This window comes from Pteropus medius, unplaced genomic scaffold (assembly GCF_902729225.1).
Source record: "Pteropus medius unplaced genomic scaffold, Ma_sr-lr_union100, whole genome shotgun sequence".
NCBI lineage: Eukaryota > Metazoa > Chordata > Mammalia > Chiroptera > Pteropodidae > Pteropus > Pteropus medius.
This window is the reverse complement of record NW_024342257.1, coordinates 3,438,097-3,456,688: the sequence shown is the minus strand read 5'-3', so window position 1 is coordinate 3,456,688 and position 18,592 is coordinate 3,438,097. Positions and strand designations below refer to the sequence as shown.

Here is an 18,592-nt window from a genome sequence, read left to right as displayed (position 1 = left end):
GGAGGTTTAGGAAGGAAAACAGTTGGGGTAGGGGAAAGGTGATCCATTTGACTGTGATTCTATTGATTTTTGCTGCGATAGTAGGTCACAATCATATCCATGATTCCTGATAGACAGTTGGAAATATCAAATTAGAAATTAATGTAGGAAACAAGGTTGGAATGCAGATTTCACAGTCTTCACCAATGGCAATTTAAGGCTCCTAGAGGCACTGAGGAGTGCTCCCTCCTCCTTCCCCCAGAATGGGCATCAGTGGTGAGGAGAGAGGTCTAAGGCATCATGCACGGTCAACTAATATCAATGTGTTAATCTTATCTCATTAAATCCTTGCAACAACTCTATAAATTAGAAAGGTGAGGCAGATTAGATATAATTTCTCATTAAGATTTTTTCTTATTTGATCAAGAAATTGATTCATATTAAGATCTCTACATATTTATCCCAGATTGATTTCTTCTAAGGCCCCGTGCACATAGACCAATCCTTATTTTCATGACTGGTCTAATTATTCCTAAAATTAGCAGATTCTTCTGTCTTTCTGATCAGTATGCGCGGTTTTACTCGCACAAATAACTGTGATTAGAAAAACTGCACGTATTAAAAAGAAGGCAAGCTTGAGGAAATTTGGTCTATAACACACAGATCCTCTATTCAGCTAAAAATAAAGCAAGCGTATAAGGGAAAGCGTTAAGGAGAAAAAAGTCTTGTTATTCTTTGAGGGATATGTTTTGAAACCATTGGTAACTGTGCCTGGAAAAACAATAGACTGTGAAAAAAGTCTGCCTTTTTATTCTTTATATACTAATTTTCTACTGAACAAAACACACCGTATTCAAGTTTTTTTTTTTTAAATCATTGTTATATATCATCAAGCAGAGCCTTAAACATAAGTTCCAAAAGATGGCGGAATATTCAGTAACTAGAAGGCATGAGTAGGAAATTAGAAACAGAGGACTCTTCTATGGATCACCGAATCATAAATTGAAAGGAATTTCAAAAAAATATTTAGTTTAGGCACCTTTGTTTTAAAGAAGAAACTACAACTTAGATTGTGAAAAGCTTATGATTGTATAGCTACTAAATGGTAGAGCTCAATTTTGAATTAAGTTCTCCTGACTTTTAAGTTCTGACTTTTATTTCCATGCTCATTCCACTGCACCACACTGCTTGTAATCCTTATACCTTGACTAAATGAATGAATCCAAAGTAATTATTGAGTTCATACTATGTGCTTACCAGTGTGGCATGTGTTAAAGGGGAAACTAAAGTTAAAAAAAAAAAAGTTGTTTTTTTTTTAAAATTTTAAGACATTGACCCTGTTGCCGGGAACTTTAAAACTTATGTGAAGTTAGCATACAAGGAGAAGTTAAGTAGTATCAGAACTAATATATAATCAAGTGTTCAATGGCAGCAAGGTGTTGACCAGAGAAGAGAAAAGGGTAGGTCAGAGGAATTACATAGAGCAGGAGTAGGAAAGCATCTATTATCTGCTGCATAGCTACCAGGCACAGCTCTGCAGAGCCATTCTTTGGCAAGGCCATGTGTCATCACCAATATACCAGGAATAAAAAGACACTCTACATTCACTTTCCTCACAGGGTACATATAGAAAAGTTGATGAGAGTTAAAGTTTATTAAGGAATTTTAAATCTTACCCCCCAAAATAGGCTCTATTCACTCTTACTGTGAAATTATAAAAATTCTTTCCAACTTATTAAAAAGCAGTTTCCTCAAATCTAAGGTTTTATATCTCACTAAAATTTAGTCTCCTTTTTGTGGCAAAGAACACATAACTCAAGAAAAATGTCAAGTAAACAATGAACAGAAGTATTCATTGAGGTGAAAGCATTCAATGCCCCAATTGCTTTAAATTAATAGTTACTACAAAAAGGATAAGAGAAAAATATATATTTAGCAAATCATTTGGGGCAACCAAAAGAGAAAAAGAAAAAATGGGCCAGTAATATTACTGTTTGGTTTTACTCATTTAACATAAAATTATTATAGTGTACATAGTAAACTCACAAATGTATATAACCTGTTTCAAAAAAAAAATACATCATTTATTGAGGAATTTTAAAATGTATTTTTATTGCCATTGAATCATATTTTAGTATAAATATACCTTTTTTTGTCTTTACTTTTTCTGTATGTTTTGTTCACTGCTGTGTTCTCCTAGTGACTATAACTATGCCGGCACATAGTAGGCACTCCATAAATATTAGTTTAATTTTTCTAAATCTGGCTCTTTCTCTCACTAACTGTATTAACATTTAATCTTGATCATTTGCTTAGGCCACAAGGGCTACACAAAGAGACTGAAGGCAATATGAAAACATACTTTCAAAGTCATTGCATAAACAATGCTAAAATTAGATAGAGTCCTGAGGGAAAAAAGCCATTTCTCTTCTTCCTGTGAAAAAATTAGGAATTAAAACTGGCAAGACCTTTTAGAGCCTCAGTGAGCATAACCAAAGAAGAAGAAGAAGGAGAAGGAGGAGACAAGAAAGAAAAAGCAAGTCAGCATGAAACAGAATAAGAGGATCAAGAATCAGTTTTATCATTAACTCCCAGAAAAAAAAAGTGAATAAACGAAACAACAAAAAAGGTAAATACTGTTTCCCAACAACAGAAAACTAAAATTGTATGAGATGGCTGCCAGCTGATACCCCTTACCTACTTGGCTTGAAACAAATTAAAGGCAAAGGGATTGAATTAAGAAAGCTGATTTTGGAGTCAGCTAGATCAGGATATCCATTTCAGTTCTGTGCCTTAACAGATGTGAGACTCTCAGGGTTACTGTGACATTGGAGACAATATTAATCACTAGCAGGTATCAGTAAATATAGCTTTTTCAGCTTCTTAAATTATAATTAGTATTTAGATGTAGACAACCGTACTGTATTTAGTCCTAATCAGGCATTTTTTTCTGCTGCAAACACCCATAGGCGCTATGAATATGCCAGAAAAATATTAGAATATTTTTAAGCAAAATTTTTATCACACTAATAATATCCCTCGAGTAAGTGCAAACAAGAATTGTTGCTAAAGTTCAATCGATTGTTAATAATAAACATGAAATGAGTGCTTACTGCATGCCAAATGCTTTGCAAGACACTGAGGATATCATAATGAATAAGGTTTAATTCTTATCCTTAAGTAGCTAATTGTTTGATGGGAAAAGACTCATAAACATTTATAAAAGGGTAATGAGGATGTCCACTGATTTAAACTCAACATGTCATTTGGCAGAAAAAAGTGAGATCAGAAATGAGTCTAAATATCTTTGGTCCCACTTCCCATGTCCTGCTAATCATAATTGGAAGTGTCAAGTAGGTCATCACTAAAATGCTGGCCATCCAAACTCACTGAAAACAATCACAGTTTGGAAAACAGAACAGTCCGTATTCCAAATAACAAGCTCAATCATTCTTTAAAAAACTAAAAGTAAGAGCTAACGTGAAATTAACATTTTTATAGAATATAGAATTTACAAAGGACCTTACTTTATGTAGTCCCATTTGACTCTCATAAACCCATGAGTTAAGTGACCATTCTTTGGCATATTTTATAGGTAAAGAAACAGAGTTCGAAAAGCGAATAAGGTGATTATAACACACTGGGAAATAACAACAGGTGCTATCAAGGATCAGGAAAAGGAAAAATGCCTCAAAGATAGAAGTCAGATGGGATCAAATTAAAGAAAGAAACTGGAAGGAGAGGGGAAAGGCAAGGGGGGAAAGCAAGCCACAGGTGAAAAGTGCATAGGATGGAGTTTCTGATAAGTGAGTAGAGCTTCAGAAGTGCTTATAGAACAGAGTTTGCAGAGACCATGGGCAACAAAATAATAATAGGTTTGAACCCTGCAGAAGAAGCAGCCAGAACATTTGACCCCATTGTATTGCCTTTGACATGATCTTGGGCCAAACAGCAAACAACAAAATTACCTATACTTCCTGTTACCATTTTCTCTCCTCCATGCTCTTAAGACTGCTCTAATAAGCTTCTAGCCCTTCCATCAACTCCATTAACATTTCTCTCGTGAAGATGACTAATGAATTCCAAATTGCTAAATCCAATGGTTAATTTTCTATCTTCACCTTACTTGACCTAGGCTATGGTCTGAATGTTTGTGTCCTCCCCAAATTCATATGTTGAAATCCCAATGCCCAATGTGATGGTATTAGGAAGTAGGGCCTTTGAGAGGTACTTAGGTCATGAGGGTGGAGCCCAGAGGAGTCAGGTTAATTCTCTTATAAAAGAGGCTCCACAGAGCTCCTCAGCCCTTTCCAGCTTGTGAGGACACAGCAAGAAGTTGATTGTTGTGATCTGGAGAAGGGTTCTGTAAAAAGAATATAAACTGAGCCACTTTATTAAAATGAAGTTGGAGCTGCCATCCCAGAGGAACTACCTTGCACTTCTCAAACTTTTGGAATGTTAAAACGGGGAAAAATAACCTTTGGACTGGGCCTAAAGCAACATTGTGTCCAAAGAACTGTTTGTATGGATAACAAGAAAGTAGATATTATGACTACTGGACAAATGACTACAGGACTGAAAATTTAAAACACCGTTTAGAATTAAAATCACTATGTTAGCTTATCTGCACCAATAGAAATGCCTTCCTTCTATTGATGTAATTGTTCCCTTTCTCTTTCTCATAAATACTCCTTGCCTTAGTCTTCAACTCAGAACACCATTTGGGCTTCTGCCTGAATCAGTGCTTCCAGAATAGTTATTCTTTTTTATCTCACATAAATACTTGCTGCCTCTCACTTTGTCCTTTTATTTTTAAGTCACCAGCCCTCATCTGACCATACTGGCACTCTGGTTTTGGACTTCCAGTCTCCAGAAATGTGAGAAATAAACCTCTGTTGTTTTTAAGCCACCCATTCTATGGTGTTTTGTTACAGTAGACAACCTATTAGAAAGATTGAACACAACAATTGACATCTCTTCCTGCATATCTAAGAGACAGTTCAAACTAAAAATGTTCAAACCTGAACAACTCCTGATCTTCTCCCCAAACCTACTCTACCTGAAGCCCGCTTCATTTCAGCAGATGGCAATTTCATACTTTTGAGGCCAAAAACTTTGAAGTTATTACTTTTTTAATTCTTTATTGAAATAAGTGTATATATCAGAAGTCTAATGCTTCACGAATTTTCACGAATTGAACAAACGCATGTAACCAGACCAAGATCAAGAAACAGAACTTTAACATTCCAGAAGCCTTTCTTAGATGGACACCTCTACTCATTAGCTCCCTCAATAAAACTGTATTTCTCATACTGCGATTCAGAGGAACACCAAGGAAGAAAAGATAGGAGACATAGAGTATATATATTCAGAAGTTCAAGCATTCATCTACCCTCAGTGCCAAATGAAAAAGAAGAGATGAAAAGAATAGGTGGGAAGGAATAGACAAAGCAATGCTAGAAGAAAATTCCCAGAACTAAAGAAAATTTTCCAAAACTAAAGAAAAATATGAGATTTAAAAGGCCCATCAGGTATTAAGCAGGATGTATGAATAAAGACTCATACCAAGATATACTGTGGTGATATTTCAGAAAAATAAAGAAAAAAAAACTTTTAACAGCTTCCAGAGAGTAAAACATTGCCTTAAAAGAGCAAGAACTGATGATGTCTGAATCAATGAAATCTTAATTGTCATAGGCAATATTGTGAAGGAAAAAGAAATGACAATAACAAAACTAAGAAAATAAGATTTTCTTAAAGATTCTTGATCATCTTTACATTGTGTACATTATAAAAATGTATGTATTAAAATGGCTGCCTTCCAAAACAAAAATTGTTTGCAATCCCATCACCTAACCAAGTCAATGTTTTCACTTAGACAGGTTTCCTTCTAGTCTTTGTTTATATGCATATTCAAATTTTACATACTTGCAATAGTATTAAATGTAAAAATTATATTCTATGGGCTTATTTTATAATATGTCATGGGAACTGATCTATTTAGTAGCCTTTCTTTATTTCTTATCTTTCTCTATCTCTTCTCTTTACCAATACCTCCTTTACCTACTCGCGGTAACATTACCACTCTTTAGTTTTTGTTTTCAAAATTTCTCAAGTCTTCTCACTTATTTTCTCTACCTCTTAAAAAACTGGAATCAGTCTGTCAAATTTTATAACAAATTTCTGTTAAGATTTAACTGAAACTGCGTATGACTTACAGATTGAATTGATGTGAACTGCCACCTCTAGAAAATCAAGACTTTCCATCTAGAAGCATGGCATGTCTCTTCATTTATTAAAGTTGCCTTTTTTTTTTCAAGTTGTCTTTTGTGTGGAGAAACTACTGTCCTTGTCATAGACATTTGGGAAGACAATTTGGCCATGTCTATTACAGTAAAAAATGCATGCATCCTATAGCCCAGCGATTCCTTCTCATCAACTCTGGAGAAATATCTTATTTATTTGCTATTCCTTCTCATCAACTCTGGAGAAATATCTTATTTATTTGTTATTCCTTCTCATCAACTCTGGAGAAATATCTTATTTATTTATTTATTTATTTATTTATTTATTTATTTATGGACAACGCAACCCTTGGTCGACCTCACAGATTGCAAGGACCTTGTTCGCTTATAATCTCTTATTTTTTTTTTATTTTTAAGCCTACAGTATCTGGTTTTCTTAGGTGGTCTCCCATCCAAGTATATACCAGGCCTGACCCTGCTTAGCTTCCGAAATCAGACAGGATTGGGCTTGTTCAGGGTGGCATGGCCGTAGATGAAATATCCGTATTTAAAGATGTCCTACAGTATTCTCTGTAGCAGCAAAAAATAATTAATTAAAAATTAAAAAGAAAGGAAATAACTTAAATGTTTATCATCAGGGAAATGAATACAGAACATGTTTCTGTGCGTCTACCTAATGGAAAGAGGTATTTGCAAATTACATATTCAATAAGGGTTTAATATCCAATAAATATAAAGAACTCATGCAACTCAACACACACACACACACAAAACAACAGTCTGATTTAAAAATGGGCAGAGGACAGACTCTGAGACAACAATTTGGTTGTAAGTTGTTTCTCTGGAAAGTGATCTCAGGAAAGTTCCTGCGTAGGGAAGAGGGCAAGCGAGATAGGGAAGGGATGGCAGCCAATGAAGCGACTGGGTCCATTATTAATCCAGTTACTACTGTGAATCACCAGATTTAATTATACTGGTAAACTCTGGAAATTAGTATGGAGCATATGCCTCATAGTTATTCTGCCTGAGGGGCCAGAGAGCTGAACTATTTATATACAAGCTTTTTGGGGGCGGGGCGGCGGGGAGCAGGCATAATTAAGTCTATAGCAGACTTCATAGTAATAATTGACTGGATCTGAGCCACAGAGATTTTTTTTTAAATTAAATTTATTGAGGTAACATTAGTTAATGCAATTATCTAATTTGCAAGTGTACATTATAATTTAACATCTGTATACTCTATTGTGTGTTTATCACCCAAAGTCCAGTTTCCTTCAGCTACCATATATTTGATCTCTTTTACTCACTTCATACACAAGCTTTTAAAAAAGTCATCAGTTGAGGACTTAACCCAGGTCAGGGGAAAGGAGTGATTAATTCTCTAGGACCTCCACATGAAGTGCATGTGAGCAGAGCAGCACTGCCACTAGAGAAAAATGCAGGCAAAAAGAAGCAAGGGTTCATGCATTAAATTAGTAAGGCTCAGGGGATCTAGGCAAGCCACCTGTACATCTGTTGGTGAATACCAAAGAGGTTAGAACACAGTAAATGGCCTAGAGGAGCTCACAGTCTAGCGAGAAATAGAGGTCAAGGACACATAGGGTTAATCTAGATTAACCTAGATTGACCTGGAAAAAGAGAAATATCTTGAATCATTTGTGATGAGAGGTAAGGAGATAGAGATAGTTGAGAAATAGGTAACTTTGTTGTTACAAGTGTAAGTAGTTGATGAATTAAAGAATCCAGGCCTCATCTTCTGAAGAAGTAGGACCTAGATAATCCCTGAGAGTTGGAGGAGAGAGAGTTCAGCGAGAGATGTTCAGAGGATTGGAAAGGGAGAAAATCAAAGACTTTTTTTTTTATCACATAATGTTGAAAGAGAGAAGAACATAGAAAAAACAATTTATAAAAATTTTAATTACCAAATATAATTTATGGAGTCTCTTGGACCACATGTGTGGATGTAGAGAGATAGTTAATAAAGAGAAAACAATGAATGTACTTCCTAACTTTTCTAATATCATATCAGTCTTGTCACATATTCAGGTGATATCTAAAAAATATGATTTTACTGTCAGTCAGCACTGAGAACACTGATGTTACTAACCCACATCAAATCATCCACTCTTAAAATCTCAGCTTATTGAAGTAATATTCATGGAAAGTTGTTTAAGCAGAATGCTTTCCAACCTTCATCTATTTCTATAAGTATTTTCTTACTTGGATCCTATTCTTATTTGGACCACCAAAAAGATGCATGTCTGGATCACATTTTCTTAGTGCCTCTAAGGATTTCTTTTCTCGAATTGGGAATATTTATTATCTCTTATTATTGAAGATCAAAGTAGTCATATTAAATTTATTTCTACATTTGTCCTGTGTTCATCAATGATATCATCCATTATCATCTAATATCTGTTTTGAAGGTCCATAGTTAAATTTTCTTATTTCAACTGAAGAAATAATATGCATCCTCTCTCTGATAAATTAATGTTGTAACTTGTTTTGCCAATAGTACCAGGCTAAAAGGGCTTGGAAATAAACATGAAGCCTGATTGTTTTCTGTTTGCTTGTTTATCTGTTTGCATTTATCATATTGACCATTTGCTGTATTATTCAGTTGTGATTTTCTCACTCTTTTTATTATCATTGTGAATTTTACTGTATGGCTAAAAGTCTCATTATAGAAAAATAAATACGAATAAATTCCAAAGGGAAAATTTTTTTTAAAAAAATGAGTAGAGGACCTCAACAGACATTTCTCTAAAGAAGACATACAGATGGCCAACAGACATCAGGAAAAGATGCTCAATGTCACTAATCATCAGAGAAATGAAAAGCAAAACCATAATGAGATATCACCTCACCTATCAGAAAAGCTATTATCAAAAAGTCAACAAATAACAAGCATTGGCAATGATATGGAGAAAAGGGAACCTTTATGCACTGTTGGTGGGACTGTAAATTGTTAATTGGTACAGCCATAATAGAAAACAGTATGGAGGTTTCTCAAAAAATTAAAAATAGAACTGCCAAATGACCCAGAAATTCCACTTATGGGGTTTTTATCTGAAGAAAATAAAAACACTAATTCAAAAAAGTATCTTCGCCCCATGTTCACTGAAGCATTATTTACAATAGCCAAGACATGGAAGCAATCTAAATGTCCATCAATAGATGAGTAGATAAAGAAGATGTGGAATATAAATATATACAATGGAATATTACTGAGCAATTAAAAAATGAAATCTTGCCAATTGCAGCAACATGGATTAACCTGGAGGGTATTATGCTAAGTAAAATAAGTCAGACAGAGAAAGACAAATATTGTATGATTTCACTTATGTGTGGAATCTTAAATAAAACAACAAATGAACAAACAAAACAGAACTCATAGTTACAGAGAACAAACTGATGGTTGCCGGAGGGAAGGGATATGGGGATAGGTGAAAAAGGTGAAGGGGAATAAGAGTCACAAACTTCCAGTTATAAAATAAATAAGTCACAGGGATGTATAATATACAACACAGGGAATATAGTCAATAATATCATAAAAAACTTTATTTGTAAAAACAGATGTTTACTAGACTTATTGTGGTGAGGAATCGTAATGTATATAAATGTCAAATCACTATGTTGTACAACTAAAACAAATGTAATATTGTATGTCAACTATACTTTAATGACAAAAAAAAAAACATATTGTTATCCATACTTCTGAATACTATACAACAGTTAAATAGAATGAGATAATCTACATGTTTTCACATGGAGCAATAACTAAAACATAATGTTAAACAAACAAACGAAAACACATTATGGAATATACATGTTTATGGAAAGCAGACACACATATACACAAAACAAAAGCACATAAGTATACTAATATAAATGAAATTATTTAGAATTATACACACCAAATGAATAAAATAGTTAACTCCATGCAAAAAATTGAGGTGGGAGAAAGGGATAAAGAGTGATTTCCTTATTCTTGAATTTGAAGAAATAATGACCAAAAACTTCCCTAACCTGGCGAGGGAAATAGACATAGAAACCCAGGAAGTGCAGAGAGTCTCAAACAAGATGACCCCAAAGAGTCCCACACCAAGACACATCATAATTAAAATGCCAAAGTTTGCAGACAAAGAAAGAATCTTAAAAGCAGCAAGAGAAAAACACTTAGTTACCAACAAAGGAACTCTTATAAAACTGTCAGCCGATTTCTCAACAGAAATTTTGCAGGCCAGAAGAGATTGGCAGGAAATATTCAAAGTGCAGAAAACCAAGGACCTACACCCAAGATTACTCTACCCAGCAAAGCTATCATTTAGAATCAAAGGACAGATAAAGAGCTTCCCAGACAAGAAAAAGCTGAAAGAGTTCATCACCACCAAACCAGTATTACAGGAAATGTTGGAGAGAACTTCTTTAAGAAGAGGAAGAAAAAAAGAAAAACAAAGATAAAAAATATGAATAATAAAATAGAAATAACTACATATATATCAACAATTACTTTAATATGTAAATGGATTAAATGTTCCAATCAAAAGATAGGGTGACTGAATAGATAAGAAAACAAGACTCTTACATATGCTGCTTACAAGAGACTCAGTTCAGATCGAAAGACACATATAGACTGAAAGTAAGGGGATGGAAAAAGATGTTTTATGAAAATGGAAACAAATAAACAACAACAAAAAGCTGGAGTAGCAGCTTATACCAGACAAAATAGAGTTTAAAACAAAGGCTATAACAAGAGAAAAAGAAGGACCTATTTTTCCCACTTCTGGGTTTTTTAGTCGAGGCAACCCTTGGTTGATCTCATAGATTGCAAGGACCTTGTCAGCTTACAATCCCTTATTTTTTATTTTTTATGCCTACAGCACCTGGTCTTCCTAGGTTGTTTCCCATCCAAGTACTAACCAGGCCCAACCCTGCTTAGCTTCCAAGATCAGACGGGATTGGGCTTGTTCAGGGAAGCATGGCCGTAGACCCACTTCTAGGTATTTATCCGAAGAAACCCAAATTAGTACTTCGAAGGAACATGAGAATCCACATGTTCATTGCAGTATTATTTACAATAGTCAAGATATGGAGGCTACATGAATGTCCATCAATGGATGATTGGATAAAGAAGTGGTACATATATATATTGGAATATTACTCAGCGATAAAAAAGAATGAAATCTTACCATTTGCGACAATATGGATGGATCTTTAAGGTATTATGCAAGTGAAATAAGTCAGACAGAGAAAGACAAATATCATATGGTCCCACTTATATGTGGAATCTAAAGAACGAAATCAACGAACAAACAAAACAGAAAGAGACTCATAGATGCAGGGAACAAGCTGACGGTTGTCTGATGGGAGGGGGCTGGGGGTGGAGTGAAAAAGGAGAAGGGATTAAGAAGTACAAATTAGCAGTTACAAAATAGTCACAAGGATGTAAAGTACAGCATAAAGAATATAGTCAATAATATTGTAATAACTATGTATGGTGTCAGGTGGATACTAGACTTACTGAAAGGATCACTTCTGTAAATCATATAAATGTCTAATCACTATGTTGTACACCTGAAACTAATATAAAATAATATTAAATATCAACTGAAATTGAAAAATTAAAAATTAATAAAAATAAGTACAATTTATAAAAAAAAAATTAAAGTTCAAGTGATTTGAGGTGCTTATTCTCAGCTTGTCTGACCAAGACCCCCTGAGCACCAACCTTAGTCCCCCACTGGGCCCCATTTCCTCTCCAGCAAGATGAAAGAACTTATGATCAACCAGGGGACACTTGCCAAACTGCAAGCATAATTGTGCATTTGTGGGAAAGGAACTGCTTGCAGATAGAAGAAGGTGGTTCACAGAACAGCTACAGCAGATGATAAAAAACTTAAATTCTCCTTAAGAAGTTAGGAGTGAACTATAACTCTGATATTCAAGAGGTGAATATGTTTATAAACCAAGGAACAGTGATCTACTATAATAACCCTAAAGTTCAGGCATCCCTGGCCACGAACTCTTTCACCATTGCAGGCCATGCTGAGACAAAGCAGGAGACAGCAATGCTACACAATGAAATGCTCTCTTAAACCAGCTTGGTACAGACAGTCTGACTACTAGTTTAAGGAGATTAGCTGAACCTCTGCCTAAACAATGCGTAGATGGAAAAGTATCACCTTTTACTGGAGAAGAGGAGGATGATGAATGAAGTTCCAGATTTTGTGGAGAATTGTGATAAGGCTTCCAAGATTAAAGCAAGATGAATTGAGTCAACTTCTGAAGAAGATAAAACTCGAAAAAGTTACTGGGAGTTGCTATTTTATATTATGACTGCTTTTTAAAATTTTGTCGATGGATCTGATAAAATCTCGATCTCTAACATTTTTAAGGCCAAGTCCCTTGAACACTGCAGCTCTTTTCAGTTTTTGCTTATACACAAATCATTCTTTGCAGCTAATTAAGCTAAAGAAGCCTGGGAATAAAGTTTGAAACAAAGGTTAATAAAGTTCTTTGCTTAGTAAAAATAAAATAAAATAAAAATAAAAGCTCAAGTAATTTTAAAATATTATTTTTATTAGACCACACATATTGGAATTTCAAGATTCCACCTGTTCTCACATATTGTCCAGTTAGAAAGATGCAAGATCTTCAACTATAAAACCCATGTTAATTCAATTTATCTGCTATTCAGATTCAATCCAAAAGAAGCCAACATCACAAATATTTGCAAACGTGAAACAATCATATTAAAAAATAATACATTGGAATGGAAAATAATTGCTAAAATCCAAGAGAAAGGAAGGAACTCCTCCTCTTGGCCAATTAGAATTCATCTTTAGGTGATTAGCTTTTCTGTACAGGCAATTTTATTAAAAGACAAAATATTTCTTTCACCTGACATTTATATAGCATAGTAGTTAAAGCTCTGGAGTCACGAGTTCCTGCCTCACCAGCTTCATAACCTTGAACATATCTGATTCTTAGCTTCATTGTTATTTTTCTGATTTGTATAATTTGAATTGAATTGTAGGGAAGGGTAAATGAACTAATACTTGTAAAGTCCTTAAAGCAATGCTTGGTACAAAGTAATTGCACTCAACAATACCTATTATTGTTACATTATTTGTCTTAGTTCAACAAATATTCACTAACAAGATACCATGCGTCAGACACTCCACTTGTGTATCCATTGGTGATACAGAAGTAACTGAAAATCAGTCCCAGCCATGGCAAAAGCTTACACGATGTAGAACAAATAGACACATATGCCCATAATGTCAATACAATGTAGTAAGTGCTTTAAAAGAATAATCGCAGGGTACTGTGAGCATACTGAGGAGGCTCACTCAACACAGGATTGGGGAGGGAAGAATAGAAAAGTCAGGCACTTTTGACACGGAAAACTATAAGAACTTGCTCTCCATTCCTTTTCCTCAGTAAAGGAGAGAAAGTCCTTGGTAGATTATTTATTCTGCTCCAAATTTAAAAGCGACCCACCAGAAATTGAGCTACCAAAAGATTTTCTGATTACAGCTCAAGCTTGTCAACTAAGAGAAACCACTGAGATGCGACAGGGCTGCTCCACAAGACAAGTTGAGAAACAACTGCAAATCGGGTTGTAAAGCTCACAGGGAATCTACTTCTTCCGCAGAATGCCAGCCTTTCATAACATATTTTCCACAGAGAGTATTTTGTGGTAAGTTTCCAGAGACTGCGTTTCACAACAAATATCTAAATCCCCCACCAAGGGTTCAAGATTGTATAAACTTTAGATAAACATGCATCTCTATTTTTAAAAAAAAGGCATGACATTGGCTTGTATGAATTAGAGTATATTATCTAGGAACTATTAGGTAACTTTCTAACCATAGTTTACAATCTTACAAGGTTCAGACTGAATATTCCAGAGAGAGAGAGAGAAAATATGATACTGATTAAAATACCAACCGATAAGACTGCAATGAGTTAAGGAATGCTTTCCAACTAATTCAGTGAGAACTGCCTACTCCAGGACAAGCCAAGAGATTTCTTGTCCATAAGAGCTCATGGTCTAGTCAGAAAAACAAAGTGCACATACAGAAAATAGAATGCTATCAAGTCTTATACAATATAACTTTAAGTATAGCTTTCAGCAAGTGGGAATTTAGCTAGATTTTGAAAAAGGATTACATATCCCTTATGAAAAACTTGCAATGGCTTCTCATTGCTGACAGGATAAATCTGTTCTTCTCACCTTAACTCACTCACCATATCTCAGTGATAATCCTCTGGTCCAGCTAGAATGACTTAAGCAGCATGGCTCAATTTTCTCTTCAGGAATACTTTCCTGTACAATTCCTAACCATAGGTAGCCATATTAATCTCATCTTGTCCATGAAATCCTCCCAGTTATAGCACTCTATGCATTCTTCTTCCACTTACCTGCAGTCTACAGTCTAATATCTCTAGGCAACCTCTACCTCTACCACAAGAATTTGGTCATGAATGAGGAAAATTAACAAATAGATCAGAACAGAAATATGCAAAGTCTCCTTATAAGGTCAGAATGACTCACAAGCTTCCAACACTTGACTGCATCTTTTTTGAATTATTTATGTCTCTAAGGAAAGGAAGAATTAAGCAAAAAAAAAAAAAATCTCAAAAGCTAGAGCTGACTTTGTCCAAAGAGCACCTTCCTGGGGAGAGGGAGGCTTGGGCCATGGACTCAAATATTTCTATTCCCTAACACAAGGCATTGTTCATGTGGAGAGAGAGCAGGTGCTTCCAGCCAATAGACTTCACATATTTCTAACTCCACTAGTACCAGCATTTTCTACTCAGTAGAAGGTTCCCTATAATCTGCATTGTTTAAAATCAGATTTATTCTGGGATAAGTTACATACCTTAAAAATCTTGCTATTAGGAGTATAGTTCTATGAGTTTTGACAAATGCATATGGTTTTATAACCACCGCCACAATCAAGATATAAAATATGTCACTTAATTTCTTTTGTAAGTTTGTCAACAATGAGAAAAATGTACTGTTCCTAGAGACATGCTTGTAACAATTATTTTTCACTAATAATAATAATAATAATAATAATAATAATAATAATACTGCCCTATTAGTTTGGCTAGGATGAGTCCATTCTTAATATATTGACAAACTTGAAAATAAAGAAAATTGTCATTTCAGACCTGAGTTATATCAACACAATGTATAAAATTAGAAATATGAAAAGTTACCTTAGAATATTTTACAGGCCTGCAAGTCTTGTTGACCATAACTTGATTGCAAATTTTGTACTATTCTAGTGTGTCAAACAAAAGAAGTTGGTTTGGGCAGACATTTTCTAGGCAAGTGGTATTCAAAGTATGATCCTTGAACTGGTGCCCTTATATGAACTATTTGTTATGGGTCCATAGTAAGATAAGTACCAAAACTAAGAGCAAGCAATTAGCATCTTTTATTGCAATTTGACAAAGTAATTAAAAAATAAAAATAATAATTTTATATCAGTTGAATCTAAAACTAAAAATTTGGGGATTGTAGTTTGTATGTCTTTGTTTCATCTTTCTAGTGATTTATTTTTATTGTGATTTCAAAAGGTATTGGTCCATGATAGACTTGGGGGATAAAAAACATCCTTCCTTCCACAGATTGAGAAGCACTATTCTAGTGCAGGCCTCTACCACTTCCTTCTTATACCTACTAAATCTTGACCACTCAGTTAATTCTTAATCATTAAACTAAGGATCAGCAAGCTTTTTTTGTAAAGGTCAGATACTAAATATTTTAAGCTTTGTAGGCCATACAGTTTCAGTCACAACTCCTATACTCTGCTGTTGTAGATATAAGTAGCTATAGACAATATGCAAATTAGTGAGCTCGACTGTGTTCCAATAACACTTTATTATAATGGAGGCAGGCTGGATTTTTTCCATGGATTGTAGTTTGTCAATCCTTGCCTTATGTTATTTAACGTTGTCATATTAAATTACAAACTCTTCATCAAGGACAGACTTAGGGTTTCTCTCTTTTTTAATTTTTTTTTTTTTATTTCAAGCAGTGGCTACAAATGCCAATAAACACTTTAGAATAAATCAAAACATGGTGAAGGATAGATTGGAAGACTGGAAGAGAGTATTCTAGGTAGTGGGGACAGAAAAAGCAAAAGTATAGAGTTAGGAATACCAGTGAAAGTAAATTGACAAAAGCCAAAAAATCTGAGAATAATTTCAATGTTTCCATCAATGATACGAAGTGCTTTAAAAAGGTTCCTGGCAATTTTTTTCCTGTCTTCACTGAAGATAGAAAAGAGGAAACAAGTTGGCATTTTCTCAGAAAGGTTTTATGTGACGAATAAAGAACTGGTAAACTTTAGACTAGGTTACCAAAGGAACTTGCTCAGCAGGGGAAATCTTTCAAAATAATATTAATACGAATTGGTCTGAACTGTTTGAAGAGATTATGGTGGGTGTCCAAGAAATATCCTGGATAATTCCTCAAGGTTGTTTTCATTTTCAAGCCTATGAATTCACCAGATGACCCATTTTTTTTTCCAGATATAAACTCTGTGCTTCTAATAAAGAAGTTCTAAAAGGGAAGCATAATATTTTGTTTAAAAATAATTAATATTTCAAATTATATGATACATACTAATTATATAATTTTGTGCCCAGTAAAAACATATTGTCTAAAATAAAGATTTTAAGAAAATTACCCACTGTAATGGATGACTAAGATTTAATTAAAATTTGATAGCTTTAGCCTTAGGTCATATAAATTTCCATTTGGGCATTAATACTTAAAGAGTTAGAGGAAGGAGAATAGGTTATAAATATTGCAGAGGTGGAATATGAAGAATGTTAAATAAGTGAATTGTTAGTCTTTATTACAGCCCCAAAATTGTCATGTATATCCACATTCATTTACACGGTATTTATTGAGTACCAACTGTGCCAAGAATTGTGATGCACAATGAATCAAGTATAATCTTGCTTTCAAGGAGCATATACTCTAGGTAGAGTGTAAAACATGTTGAATAAAATAGTATGACAGATGAGTCAAATTTTACTGCAATTTGACAGACTATATTGGTGTTTTCCAAAAGCTGTCATATATGTCCTTCAAAAATTACTCAGGTAGCTTTATTTACACATTTTATTGTTACTATATCTTCCCAGAGTAGAAGAGCTATTGTCTTTGCAAAAGAAAAACAGCGTTTTTGGAGTAACAGAAAGTTAATTAGGCTAATGTGATTGCCTGAAAACATGTCTAATGGAAAAATGTAACAAAGAGCATAATGAAAAAGTTTCAGACCTGAAAAACACATTTCAGTGTCTTTTGATCTATACTTAATATGGAATCAGTCCACAATCATTAAAAAAAATCATTTAAGATTCATAAAAGTCCCACTACTCATAGCAAAATTCTTGGCAGTTGAAATATTTACAAAAGCAAAGTAAGTCATGTTGTGGAAGAACTATGCAGCTTCCTTAATTAAATCAATTTATATCGATTTATACATTAAAGCTAAAATGTAAAGTATATGATAAGGTCACATCTTGGGGGTACTTAATGGCTTTATTAACCATGAAAATTACCATTAACAAGAACCTTTTAATGGCCAATTTAATATGACAATTTTGATTTTTTTTTTTAACCACATGTTGCATCATGCTCGGCTTTCACAAATAGGAGCACTTTAGTCTGATTCTTACATAGCTATGCTGAATGCAAATGTGTTTAATCTAGTATAGCATCCATTTGCATCTGCCAGCTCCCTAGATTTAACTCAGAGTCACTAAGATTTTCTATCTAACCCAATTCTTGTCATATGTGAGGCCCAGAAATCAGACCTAATACATCTTATGAATATTCCCACTCAAGAGGGGGTCTATTACTTAAAGCTTCTCACCAAAGCCTGAGGGCCTTGACTGATTTACCAACAATAGCCTCCTTGCATTGTTTTCTGTGTTTTGGTCCTCACAGTCTTAATTTTGCTCGGATTAAATTTTTATACTGGTTTATGATTTTGGCTTTTGTTCTATGTTCCTAGCATATTAATCTCATCTCATGGGCCTTAATCATGATCACATTGTGTTTCTTACTACCTTGTCTTGCCTGATACTTTGATTCTAGTAAATTACTTCAATTCCCTAACCTAAATCTCCATCTCTGGGTTACATATGTTCCAATTTCTGCCTGGTGGTATACTGGTCAGAATTTTAATGATGAAGTTTCTATTGGTTTATTCATTTAATGAACTTGTATTTACCTGTGCAAAGTACTCTCTTAGCTTTGGTAATACAGAGATAAATGAGACAAAATCCTTGTCCTCAAGGAGTTTACAGCGTAATGAAGGATACAGAGAAGT

The 18,592-nt window shown here is 34.3% G+C and overlaps 2 pseudogenes; one reads left to right on the top strand and one right to left on the bottom strand.

Annotated features, from left to right (window-relative positions):
* Positions 1-11,098: 11,098 nt before the first annotated feature.
* On the bottom strand, positions 11,099-11,217 carry LOC120600126 (uncharacterized; annotated as a pseudogene).
* A 776-nt stretch (positions 11,218-11,993) lies between these two features.
* On the top strand, positions 11,994-12,496 carry LOC120600063 (transcription factor BTF3-like; annotated as a pseudogene).
* The last annotated feature ends 6,096 nt before the right edge of the window (positions 12,497-18,592 follow it).